This window comes from Oratosquilla oratoria, chromosome 24 (genome assembly GCF_046742065.1).
Source record: "Oratosquilla oratoria isolate Oo_2021 chromosome 24, ASM4674206v1, whole genome shotgun sequence".
Lineage (NCBI taxonomy): Eukaryota > Metazoa > Arthropoda > Malacostraca > Stomatopoda > Squillidae > Oratosquilla > Oratosquilla oratoria.
The window spans coordinates 18,218,398-18,230,675 of NC_134800.1; the positions used below are offsets into that span (position 1 = coordinate 18,218,398).

At 40.2% G+C, this 12,278-nt stretch overlaps 1 protein-coding gene across 1 annotated transcript in view; it reads left to right on the forward strand.

Moving 5' to 3' along the window:
- Positions 1-2,602: 2,602 nt before the first annotated feature.
- The window catches only part of LOC143038508 (cysteine-rich secretory protein 2-like), a 102,616-nt gene continuing 92,940 nt past the window's right edge, over positions 2,603-12,278 (forward strand). The window contains exon 1 of the mRNA XM_076207769.1: positions 2,603-2,909. The gene's annotated coding sequence lies outside the window, so the exon portion shown is untranslated. The remainder of the gene's footprint in view (positions 2,910-12,278) is intronic.

The following is a 12,278-nucleotide window of genomic DNA, read 5'->3' on the forward strand; positions in this document are numbered from 1 at the left end:
TTTTTGTGTCACCGCATTGCGTGTGGCTTCCGCAAAGGATACGATATTTGTTGGCAACGACGACGTGTTACAGAAATGGACAAAGCAATCACGACCTTTATACTGTTAACATACAATAATAAAGATATCTCCAATCTTTAATAAAAATCTATTACTCTCATCCCACAAGTCACTTTTTTCAACAATTTTGTGAGAAAAATAATTATATGAAAACAACTTACAGTATCACCGCATGAGGTTTGAGTGAAACGGTTCAAAATGTCACTCAAACTGATATGAATTTAAGCATTACTGTATATCCGAATAATCCTTAAGAAAGTTGAGATATTGGGGGAAATGCCAAACTATATTTTTAAACATTATATTTAATATACATCCCTATCCATAAATATATCTAATCTTCTCTTAACACAAACAATTGTTTCAGTGCTCACGATATGACGTCATCGGGGTTTACAACAATGGCGACATCGTCATAATGGAAAGTGTTCATGTTGTGAAACTGATGGGTTTTTTTGGAATCTTCTGGGCAGCGTTTCCACAGCTAAGGTGCATTGAGAGACTGCCAGGGTTTTCTTATCAGGAAATAGTGATCAAGTATTTAGAAAAAGGACCTAGTAAATATGTCTTTGAAAGTTAGAGTACAAATATGTTGAGTTTATTTTTCTTCTAAAATTTTCAATAAACTTGAGATAAGATTATTTTTTTTTCTTAAACCGGTTACCAGGAAAAAATATATCTGGTTTATGAAATTGATAAATTAATATTGTAAAAAAAAAAAAAAAAATGTTGTGTAGGACATCATTATAGTTGGGAGGGTTTCAGGAAGGCTGGAACACGTTGACTTGGGGACTACTACCTTCCCTAAAGAGATGAATGAAATATTCTGGCGTTAACAGAAATGAAAATAAAAAGAGCCACCCAGAACGGAAGGGAAAAGTATCTCGATTGCTGGGAAGTAGGAGGGAGATGGAGAGCGGGAGTGAGTGTGGAAGGGAGAGTTAGTGGAGTACATGCACCGGATGTTGTCCGTACCGTTTTCTAATCCTCTTCACTGAATTTTTTACGTAGGCCCAGTGTGGCCCTGCATAGACGTTTTGTTCACCACAGGCGTCGTGATCATAGATCATACTGGGACTATTGAGGGGGTTAGTGAGGTATGGGCTATAGAAGCGTAATATACACACACACACACACAAACATACATATATATATATATATATACATATATATATATATATATATTTGTGTGTGTGTATGTGTTTCTAATACGAGAGTATTGGACGCGACGTTAAAATGTATATAGAGCATGTGCATTTTACAATTTAAAGAGCAGGTATGTTTTCTGAAAGAGTGTTGCCAGAAGACAAGAGCAGTAATAATGGTTCTCCCAAAATTATATGCAATGAAATTGTTGAGGAGAAGAGAAATGAGGAGACGTCTGCGAGAAGTTGAGTATGGTAAGCATTCAAGAAGAATTTTGGATATGGCAAGAGTTGAACCACAAGAGGCGTGAGTAGTACTCATCACACATGAGAAAGCAACCGACGAAACGAGAGTGTCCTTTTGTCAGTCTCAAAACGCCATATACGATTATGGAGCGAGGGTCATGGGCAAACATAAAGCCTAAGGCCTTAGCTTGGAATCGATGCAGCGTCCCGAGCTGCCTTGTCCATTGCCGGGAATGCCGACATGAGACGGTACCCAACTAAAGGACTCTGACTTGAGGCGTGAGGGTAATTCAGGTGAACCACGACTAGTTGTCATGAGCCAATGGTAGGGGAAAGTGGAGGAGGGTGGGGGGGAAAAGTTTTTAGGGCTCTAGGTGAATTAGAGGCAATTACAAAAGAAAGAGAAAGGGTGAGGGAAGGAGAATAAGATGTAAGACAGCGAGAAGAACAGAATTCGGCGGTAAATCTTTGAGGCGAAGGAGAGGAAGGATCCAGATTCTTTGAATGAAAGAGATATAGCTGTATAACCTATTCCACGATCAGAATGGAAACTGTCGGCATAAATGTGGGCAACAGGTGGATGAAAGGGTCAGTGGGACAGAAACTCCTGTCTGATGATGTTCAATCGGCAACCAGGAGGCGTGGGGAGTCGTCGGGACTGGAAAGACGTGCCAGTTAATTCTGAGGTCCAGAGTTAAGTGTCATCCTCGCGCCAAATGGAAGGACAAAGAGGAAACGTCTGTCGAAGCCTTGTAGCTTTGAAAGGCCCAAGAGAGTTCGAGAAATTGATGCATTCGCTCCTGATGCGAAAAATGTAGTCCAGCGGTATATAAGAGCGACGGATGGGTACTAGTAACCTTTCAACCGACTTCCCTGAATTGAACGAAACCCTTCGACTTCAACCAGAACAAAATGTTTAAAGCACGTCACAAGGCTGAGGGCGTCAGGGAAACCTGTCTAAATCCCCCGGTCCAGGTGAATAAAACATCCCGTTGAAGAGAAAGGAAAAATTCCCAAATCATGTCATCATCATAACAAGACTCCCCGAACTGGCTTGCTCGTCGGGATTTCTCCTCCAGCAGGTTTCCTCTCAGCAGGTGCAGGTGGTCCAACGGGAGGCCCAGAGTCGAGGGAAAACCCTCTCTTACGTCCTCTTCGGCCGGACGAGCTCCTGACGACGACGTCAGCGATGTCAGTTGACCGCCGCGTCCTCCGTCAGTCTGGTCAAGACCTCAGGCTTGCAACCTCGCAGAATCCCCTGGAAAGAAGCACCCGAAGGTCACAGAACTCCTGAAGGAGGGACCGGAGTCCAATCCACGGGGTTTTTAGTTGTCGACTGCGCTGGATCAGTGGGTCGTTCGAGATTAACCCTCTTACTGTCGACAGTGACCTATATCTTTCATTCAGGCTGCCGGCAAGCGATTTTAATCAGCTAAGAGAAGCCCTTAGTAGTCAAAGGTAAGTGAATGAAGTGGAAACTACGTTGTTGTATGGAAGTGATCAGTGGACGTTGGCATTATCTTGGTGGAATAAGGAAACAACACTAAATACAGGGCGAGATCTATTGACAGTGTGTATGTGATTTAACACCCATTCTTGGATCACGTGTTGGATTCGTGATCTACATCTATTTTCCTCCCGGAGGAGAGCTCAGAGCTCATATATGGCCCTCTATATGGGTAATGTTGTGATCTTACACACACACACACACACACGCACACACATACACACATACACACACACACCTCCATGCCCACCAGAGCTGGGCTGTCGACTTGTAATGCTCTGATGTTTTACAGTCCTGGGCGGGGGCCAAACTCAGATCGCTGAAGTAGAAGTCGAGCGCGGTACCAGCACATACTTGGATCACGTGTTGGACTCGTGATTGACAGCTACTTCCCTCCCGAAAGAGAGCTCAGAGCTCACATATGACCGGTCTATGGGTAATGTTGTGACCTTACACGCACACACATTCCCAACTCCCCGCCCACGAGAGTTGGAGTAACGACTCGTAGCGATACTGAAATTATCTCAGCACTGGGTGGGATTTGAACCCAGACCGCCGTAGTGGCAGCTGGGAATTCTACCACTGCGCCATCAAGTCGTGTATATGTGTGTGTGTGTGTGTGTGTGTGTGTGTGTGTGTGTGTGTGTGTGTGTGTGTGTGTGTGTGTGTGTGTGTGTGTGTGTGTGTGATTGTGTGTGTGTGTGTGTGTGTGTGTGTGTGTGTGTGTGTGTGTGTGTGTGATTGTGTGTGTGTGTGTGTGTGTGTGTGTGTGTGTGTGTGTGTGTGTGTGTGTGTGTGTGTGTGTGTGTGTGTGTGTGTATGTATGTGTGTGTGTGTGTGTGTTCGCGTGTGTAAATGGCGTTAGGAAAGTGTAAAATTCATTAATCAAGATAATAATAACAAAAAGATTTAAGTAAAAGGTAAATTTGAAATGGACACGCAAAGAGAAAATGGATGGGAACGCAAAAATGAAAAAGAAAATGTACGAAAGGATAAGTGGAGAGAAGCAAACCGGAAAGAGGATAGGGCAGTATTAAGGCTCTGTTCACACTAGCGGTTTCAACCGCGCGGAAACCGCGGCGGTACCGCATAGTCAAGGAAAGACTACGCGGTTGTGTATGAACGCATCCATTGACTTACATGGTAATTTTACCGCCGCGGTTGAAACCGCTCTTGTGCATAGGGCCTAACAAGTCAGACTTGTGATGACCCGATACCAGAAGATTAAATGTATTATGCAGAGAGTTGGTACGAGGAACCAAAGTGATCAAAACGTGGTGGTGGCGTAGACGTAGACGTGTTTGTATCGACGTCTGTGTGAAAAGATATATATATATGTATGTATATATATATATATATATATGTATGTATATATATATATACTGTATATACATATACTTTTTTTTTTTTTTTTTTTTTTTTTTTTTTTTTTTTTTTTTTTTTTTTTTTTTTTTTTTTTTTTTTTTTTTTTTTACAGTGAGCCACCCATGATCAGACTGGCCAAAATATGTTATTCAAGAAAATTTAAATGAACTACAATAATGGTCTGAAAAGTGGTTAATGAAAATTATCGTCAGTTTATGCACATAGGTAAAATAGCAATAAGCACGATTACAAGTCATTTGGAAATTCGTTAACGAAAATGAATAGTGTACAGGATCTCGGCGTAATTATCAGTAACGATCTCAAATCATCCAAGCAGTGTATTTCAGCCTCTGAGAAAGCAAATAAGATTCTAGGACTTATTGCAAGATCTTTTGATTTTAAAAATCCATCTGTCATTAACAAGTTATATAAATTGTTAGTTCGTCCACATTTGGAATATGCTATTTCCGTATGGTCACCGAATCTCATTAAAGACATTGACAGACTGGAAAAAATACAACGGCGATCCACAAAAGTTATTCCAAATATTAGAAGTAAATCATACAAAAGTCAACTAAAATATATATTTACCTATTTTCCCTAAAAAAAACCTAGGTTCAGGGGTGATTTGATACAGGTAACAAGTCTATAAGATTCTAACGGGAATTGACATCAAAAGTGACGAAATTGTCACATTGAATGAGAATCAGACAAGAAATAATGGTCTCTAACTGTCAGGAGGTAGATTTAATTTGGAAGTGGGTAGGAACAACTTCGCCAACCGCGTAGTTAATAAATGGAATAAACTTCCTGCAGAGGCAATGCAATGTAGTACAGTTCGAAGTTTTAAGGTTCATTTAGATAAAAACCTAAGCAATATGTTGTAATGACTGCCATTTATTCTATTTATTATTATTTATCTATTCACTCTTTATTATGAATTATTATTATCTGTTTATCTATTATCATCTGTTTGTTTATTAATCACTATTTTTTCGCATCCGACCTAGTTATGGACCAAAATGTCCCCTGCCGGCATGCTCTTTGTAATCCTTTGCAATCCTTAATTTATTCATTTACATTGGGCAATGTAGAGGATGAATTCTGAAACGTTCCTTTTAGATGTCTGTCGTACTGTGATCAGTAACATACTTGTCATGCGATATGACGATAAACATGGTTATACAAAGTTCTAGTTCAAAAATGTCAAAACTTCTGTAGCTGTACAATAGTGATTCCACAAGATGATCAATACTACTTGCCCAGTTAAAATTAGATGATTAGTAATGGTTCAAGATTATCAATATTTCTGTGTACAAAATGAGCAATGCGTGAGTAATTAATTAATCATTTTTCAAGATTATTAGTGTCCATGAAGGACACTGAATATGTCTTCTTCACTGCAGAGATGAAACAGTTCATAATTACATACTTTATCATTGAAAAAGATTATCATTATTATTAAATAACCATACGCCCATTACACGCCCATCCGAAAACCTAGCACAATAAGATGATGATGATGATAATGATGATAGAATAATAAGAATAATAATAATAGTAATAATAACAATTATAACAGCGTACGACCATTAAGAATTATTTGTTACAAGTGGAGATATAGCCGAAATCATAAGAAAGAATTATAACTTAGAAAAATACCTAAACAAAACTGTCACAAATAAGATAGAGTTTATACAACTGTGACAGTAAGTCTTGGTATTATATATGGAATAGTGTACTTAATTTCTGGTAGTGTTGGGATGTACTTATGACTTGGTATTTTCCCTAGTATTTGTATCTGGTATTCGTTTCGTTAAAGCTTACTAGTAACATAGAGCATTTCAGTGATTCTCATGCTCCTTCGGACCAAGAACAGTACCTCCTGAAATGATCCTGAAACATATAATTTCAAAACTTTCTAGACTGTCATACCAGAAGAGGACAGTCTAAAGATGAGATGGTGACGTGCCTTATAAAAAGAAAATGATAATAATAATATATAATAATAATAATAATACATACATATACCAAAGGCTTTTTTTTTTCTTACACGGGAGGTAGCCAAAAGAAAAAGGCATAGAAACCACTCCCACCCATTCCATCCCCTACATACTCCACTCCCCTCTACCCTCTTCCCTCCCTCTTATCTTGGCACCTCCTGGATGACAGGTCATCCCTGCATCTTGTCTACTGCCCTGGGTCAGAAGCAGTGTCGCAAGACACAGCACATCCACAGCAAGGCCGCTTCATTAAATCGGCGACCCCCCTTCCCTCTCCGTCCCCTCATGCAGAAAATGAGAAGACGGGGAGAAATCCCTTCGGGCTGCGTCAATTTATTTCTCATACATACTCCCTCACCCCCCACCCACTTCCCCTCATGCATCACAGCATCATCCATACACAACCCTTCACCACTCACCCCTATCTTCTAACAATAATAATAATGTTCTCCATTCGATATTCTAGGTGGTCATTCCAATTTACATCTGAATATCTGATTCTTTGGTCTAAAGGTAAATCACATTTACGAACAGTGAACAGTGGCCAAACTCTTCAACTACTGAAGGAGATAAAGTACATAATCTCCCCCCCCCCGTTTTTTTTTTTTTTCCTAACGTGCATATTTTGCAAACGCAAGCCATAGTGACGTCACACTCACGATAGGGAATCAAAGCCGACGACAGGGTCCCTCACGGACCTCTTTGAAAACAGCCGATGGTTCACGGTATCGGAGCAAAACATCAAGTCTAAACTCTGGACGGCAATCCCATCTCGTTTTCCTCGCCCTCCCTCCCCTCCTCCCCTTTCCTCCCACTCTCCCTCCCTCACTCCCTTGACCGACAAATTCCCCAAAAGTTATAGCGCGGGTAGTGATGATGGTGATTGTGGTGGTCGTGATGATAGTGGTGAAATGCAAAGCCTAATTCTGCTCACCATTACCGTGCCGATGTCCCCTCACCTGAGTCAAATCGCCTGGCTTTACAGATCAGAAAATCTTACGAGTATAACCGTATGGCGAAAAATATATACATACATGGGAAACTAATGTTATAATACATTTGTAAATGTACACTTTAAACCCACTATCGGAGAAATAATATCAGAAGTACAGGAAAACTGTATATTTCGATTACTATCTGTAGTCCTCTTCAGCAGAATGTAGTCTATCTTCTTGTAACCATTCTGCTGAAGAGGACTACAGATAGTAGTCGAAATATACAGTTTCCCTGTACTTCTGATATTATTTCTCAGATAGTGGGTTTAAAGTGCACATATACATACATATATTTTCATCCTATCAACCACATCAACTTTTTTCCATTTTAATTACTTACAAACACGATCGAGACTAACATGGAGCTCGATGGAAGCATATTCGGAAATTGATAGCGCAATTGGTTAAGTCACTGTCCATTTGTTACGTATCGGCTAGGTTCGAGTCCATAGCCCGAAAGCACACCAGTTTCCGAATATGCTTCCATCGAGCTCCATGTTAGTCTCAATTGTGTTTACAAGGAATTAAAATGGGAAAAGTTAATATGGCTGATAAGATGAAAACATATGTATTGGGGACCATTCAGTGTGTGTTGTACATACATATATATATATATATATATATATATATATATATATACTGTATACAGTATATATATACATATATTCATATATATGTATATATCAATAGACATAAAAGAATATCTAAAGTGATTCAATATATCGAAAAGATGTAACCCACTGACGTCTATGTTTGACTCTTGTATTTATTCTCTCTGTCGCCAGGCGATTTTATTCAGCTGAGAGACATAACCCTCCCCTAATTTGATTGGAGTTTAAGTATCTGATCAGAAAATATCTTTACCCATATGTACTTATAATTTCTCTGAGTTGAATTGACAGAGTGTGAATCCGTGAACATTCTACATAACGGCCTATTTTGATCTTTCCTTGTTTTAAAAGCGATTATAATTAAAAGAAAAAAACAGTCTGAGGGTTAATAAAACGAAATACTCTTTCTACACACACAAAGACCATGAAAGCTTGGGGGGAAGAGAGAATGTGGACATGGAAGGGTGAGGGAAGTGGGGGTATGACCGAATCAAAGATTTTTTTTTTTCCATGACTTGATGTAGGGGGGGGGGGAGGTGTGCAAAAATATTGTACTAGTGACACCCTGGGAACACAACGACGATATCCTTGCCCCGCCCCCCATCGCCACAGGATGCTACTAACAAACGAAGACACAATCAGGACAATTACACTACAGGCAAACAATAGTGTAGGCACTGATGGTGCTGTCCCAGGAGGATGACACTCGGTCCCCGGACTGGGTCCAAGAATTCAGAAGTCAGAGTTAGGCACCTTAACTTACACTCTCTGTTTATGAATGGCTGTTTTGCTTCGAGCGACTGTCGCTAGAGTCGCTAAAAACAAAGAATTAGTGCTCTAGACGATCGTTTGACGATGATCGTGGAGCTATGAACGATAATCGTACCGAGCAAAATGTACCTTTACGAAGGGCCTTCCTTGGGCACGCTCTGTGACGGTTTCAGACCACCCAAAAAAGCAAAATACTTCGGTAGATGAGGTCTTCGAAAACGTCCTCGAAGAAGAGGTCTCCATGGAAAGAGTCTTCGTGAAGAACGAGGTCTTCGGAGATTGGGGTCTTCGAAAAGTCCTCGAAGAAGAGGTCTACGTGGAAAGAGACTTCATGAGGAGAGAAGACTTCGGAGATTGGGGTCTTCGAAAAGTCCTCGAAGAAGAGGTCTACGTGGAAAGAGACTTCAAGAGGAGAGAAGACTTCGGAGATTGGGGTCTTCGAAAAGTCCTCGAAGAAGAGGTCTACGTGGAAAGAGACTTCAAGAGGAGAGAAGACTTCGGAGATTGGGGCCTTCAAAAACGCCCTCGAAGAAGAGGTCTACGTGGAAAGAGACTTCAAGAGGAGAAAAGACTTCGGAGAAGCCATCGAAAATGTCCTCGAAGGAGAGGTCTCCATTGAAAGAGTCTTCGAGGAGAAAGAGGTTTTCGGAGAATGGGGTCTTCGAAAAAGTCATTGAGGAAGAGGTCTACGTGGAAAGAGCCTTCGAGAAGAAAGAGGTCTTCGAAGAAAAGGACCTTCAGAAATATCCTCGAAGAAGAGGTCTCCACGGAAAGTCTTCCAGAAGAGGGAGGTCTTCGGAGAATGGGGCCTTCGGAAATATCCTCGAGGAAGGAGTTGAAAAAAAAAAAAAAAAAAAAAGAATCTTCGAGTGAAAAGAAAAAAGTCTTCGAATAAGTGATATTACACGAGGAGGAGGAAGAGGAGGAAGAGGAGAAAGAGGAGGAAGAGGAGAAAGAGGAGGAGGATTCGAGGAATTCTCCTTGTGAAATATGACCCGCTGAGGGACATCGGCATACGTCTCTTTGACACAATGTTTCCCTAAATAACAAGAAAACGGTACCAAAGAACGTAATAAGACCCATGACGTCACTCATTTCTTCTCTAAGGGAAATGGGACACAGACTATGACGTCATCATATCTGAAAGTACGTGACGTCATGCAAACACTTAACGATGTCCTTGTCCTTCAGCTTTAAAAGCTACAAGGCGCCGAGGAGTGACCTTAGGGCTTCTGACGAGGGACCAGGAGTCACTTCAATTGAACCAAGCAGATCAGATCTGTGTATGTATGTATGTATGTATGCATGTATGTACGTATGTATGTACGTATGTGTATGTATGTATATTTGTAGGTATGTATGTATGCATATATGTATGTATGTATGTACGTATGTATTTATGTATAAATGTATTTATGTATGTATGTATGTGTGTATATATGTATATGTATGTATATATGTATGTGTGTGTATATATGTATATGTATGTATTTATGTATGAATATATGTGTGTATGTATGTATGTGTGTATATATGTATATGTATGTATGTATGTATATGTATGTATGTATGTATCTATGTATGTATATGTATGTATACATGAATGTAATGTCCGTATTCCGGCGATATTAATTTTGTTCCCCGACATAATTCTGCAACACAATACAATAAGTAGACGACAGGACATTCCTGAGTTTGTTGTCCTTGGGTCAGAAGGCGATCCCAAAGATCCCTCTGGAGGCTCCCAAGGGGACGGGGCGGCCACCGCAGGACCTTGATTGTTGCCCCACCGAATCTGTACCCGATACGATCGCCCTGGGTTTGATCAGGATAACGACCTTATGTGACCTGCCTGGGGGATAAGTGAGTGGGGAAGGAGGGGGGGGGAGAAAGGAGGGGGGGGTCGTAGTTAAGAAGGGAGGGAGGGAGGGAAAGAGGAATGAATGAGTGCATGGGGGGAGGGATGAGAAACGGAGGAGAGAGGGAAGGAAGGAGGGATGGACCTGGGAAAGAGGGAGAAAGAGAAGGAGGAATGCGCGTAGGAAGGAGGGAAGGAGAAAGGAGGAAAGGAGGGATGGAAGGAGGGAGGGAAGGAAGGAATGAAGGAGTGAGTGAGGGAGGGAGTGAGGGAGGGAGTACTTAAGGACTAATGAAAGACGAAAGGAAGGAAGGAGAGATGAAAGGAGGGGAAGATTAGCGTATGGGGGGTGAAAGAGGAACAGAGGGAGGGAAGGAGAGGAGAGAAAGAAAGACAAAGGGAGGGGAGGGGAGATGGAGAGAGGGAAGGGCAAGCGTAGGAGGGAGTGAGAAGGGGAGGGATGGAAGGAGGGAGGGACGAAAGAAGAGAGGGAGGAGAGGGAGTGATGAGAGTGGGAGGGAGGTGGGAAATGGCTGGCGTGGAGTTGGCGGTCGTGTGGGCTAATGATGTTTAGACATGGGGAGCTATTGTCTTTGCGTGCAAGGAATGCCGCTCTCGCAGACTCTAATGAGACATGCAACCCTATCTGCCTGTGACAACGCACCTCAGCGACATCAGCACCTGCGTCGTTCTGTGACAGAGCAGCCTGTGGCTCCCAACGCTCGAGACTGGTGCTACTAGTATCACCATTAGTTTCCGACAGTGTTGTAAAAATTTCCCCTGCATTTTCACAAGTAAGGAAGTGTCTTCAGTTATAATCTGCCTTGTAATAACACCTGTATGGGGGGAGAATTGTGGCTACAAAATGGAGCTCTTTTTTTTTTTTTTTTTAATAAGTCAAATCAAATAGACTCATAGGAAGCAAAGTGTTCCTTGTATCATTCATCACATTATATATGTATATATACATAAATATATATATATATATATATATATATATATATATATATATATATATATATACATATATCAAACCAAGTAACGTTGGTGTCGTAACAGACGAATCAAATAAAACTTAAACCCACTCTCGGAGAAAGATAAGCTGAGATACAGAGTAAACCGTATATTTCGACCACTAACTATGGTCCTCTTCAGCAGTAACTGCTGAGGAGGACCACAGTTAGTGGTCGAAATATACAGTTTACTCTGCATCTCAGCTTATCTTTCTCCGAGAGTGGGTTTAAGTTTTATATATATATATATATATATATATATATATATATATATATATATATATACTGTATATATATATACATATATATACATATATATATATATATATGTATGTGTATATTATATTATATATATACATACATAAATATATATATATATATATATATATATATACATATACATATATATATATATATATATATATATATATATATATATATATATATGCTTGAAAAATAAAGATCGGAATACTGAACGTTTTCGTCTATTAAGACATTTTCAAAGTACATAGTGATACAACAAAGAATAACTTAAATATAATAAAATAGAAAACAGGAGAGGTCACACAACGTAAATACGAAAGGAATATCATACAAAGAAACAAAAATATAAAAACAATAAATAAAATGGGTGACAATTGAAACAGGTGAATAAATGTCACACAACATAAACCATAAGGATGACCGATGACAAGGTGAAAAAA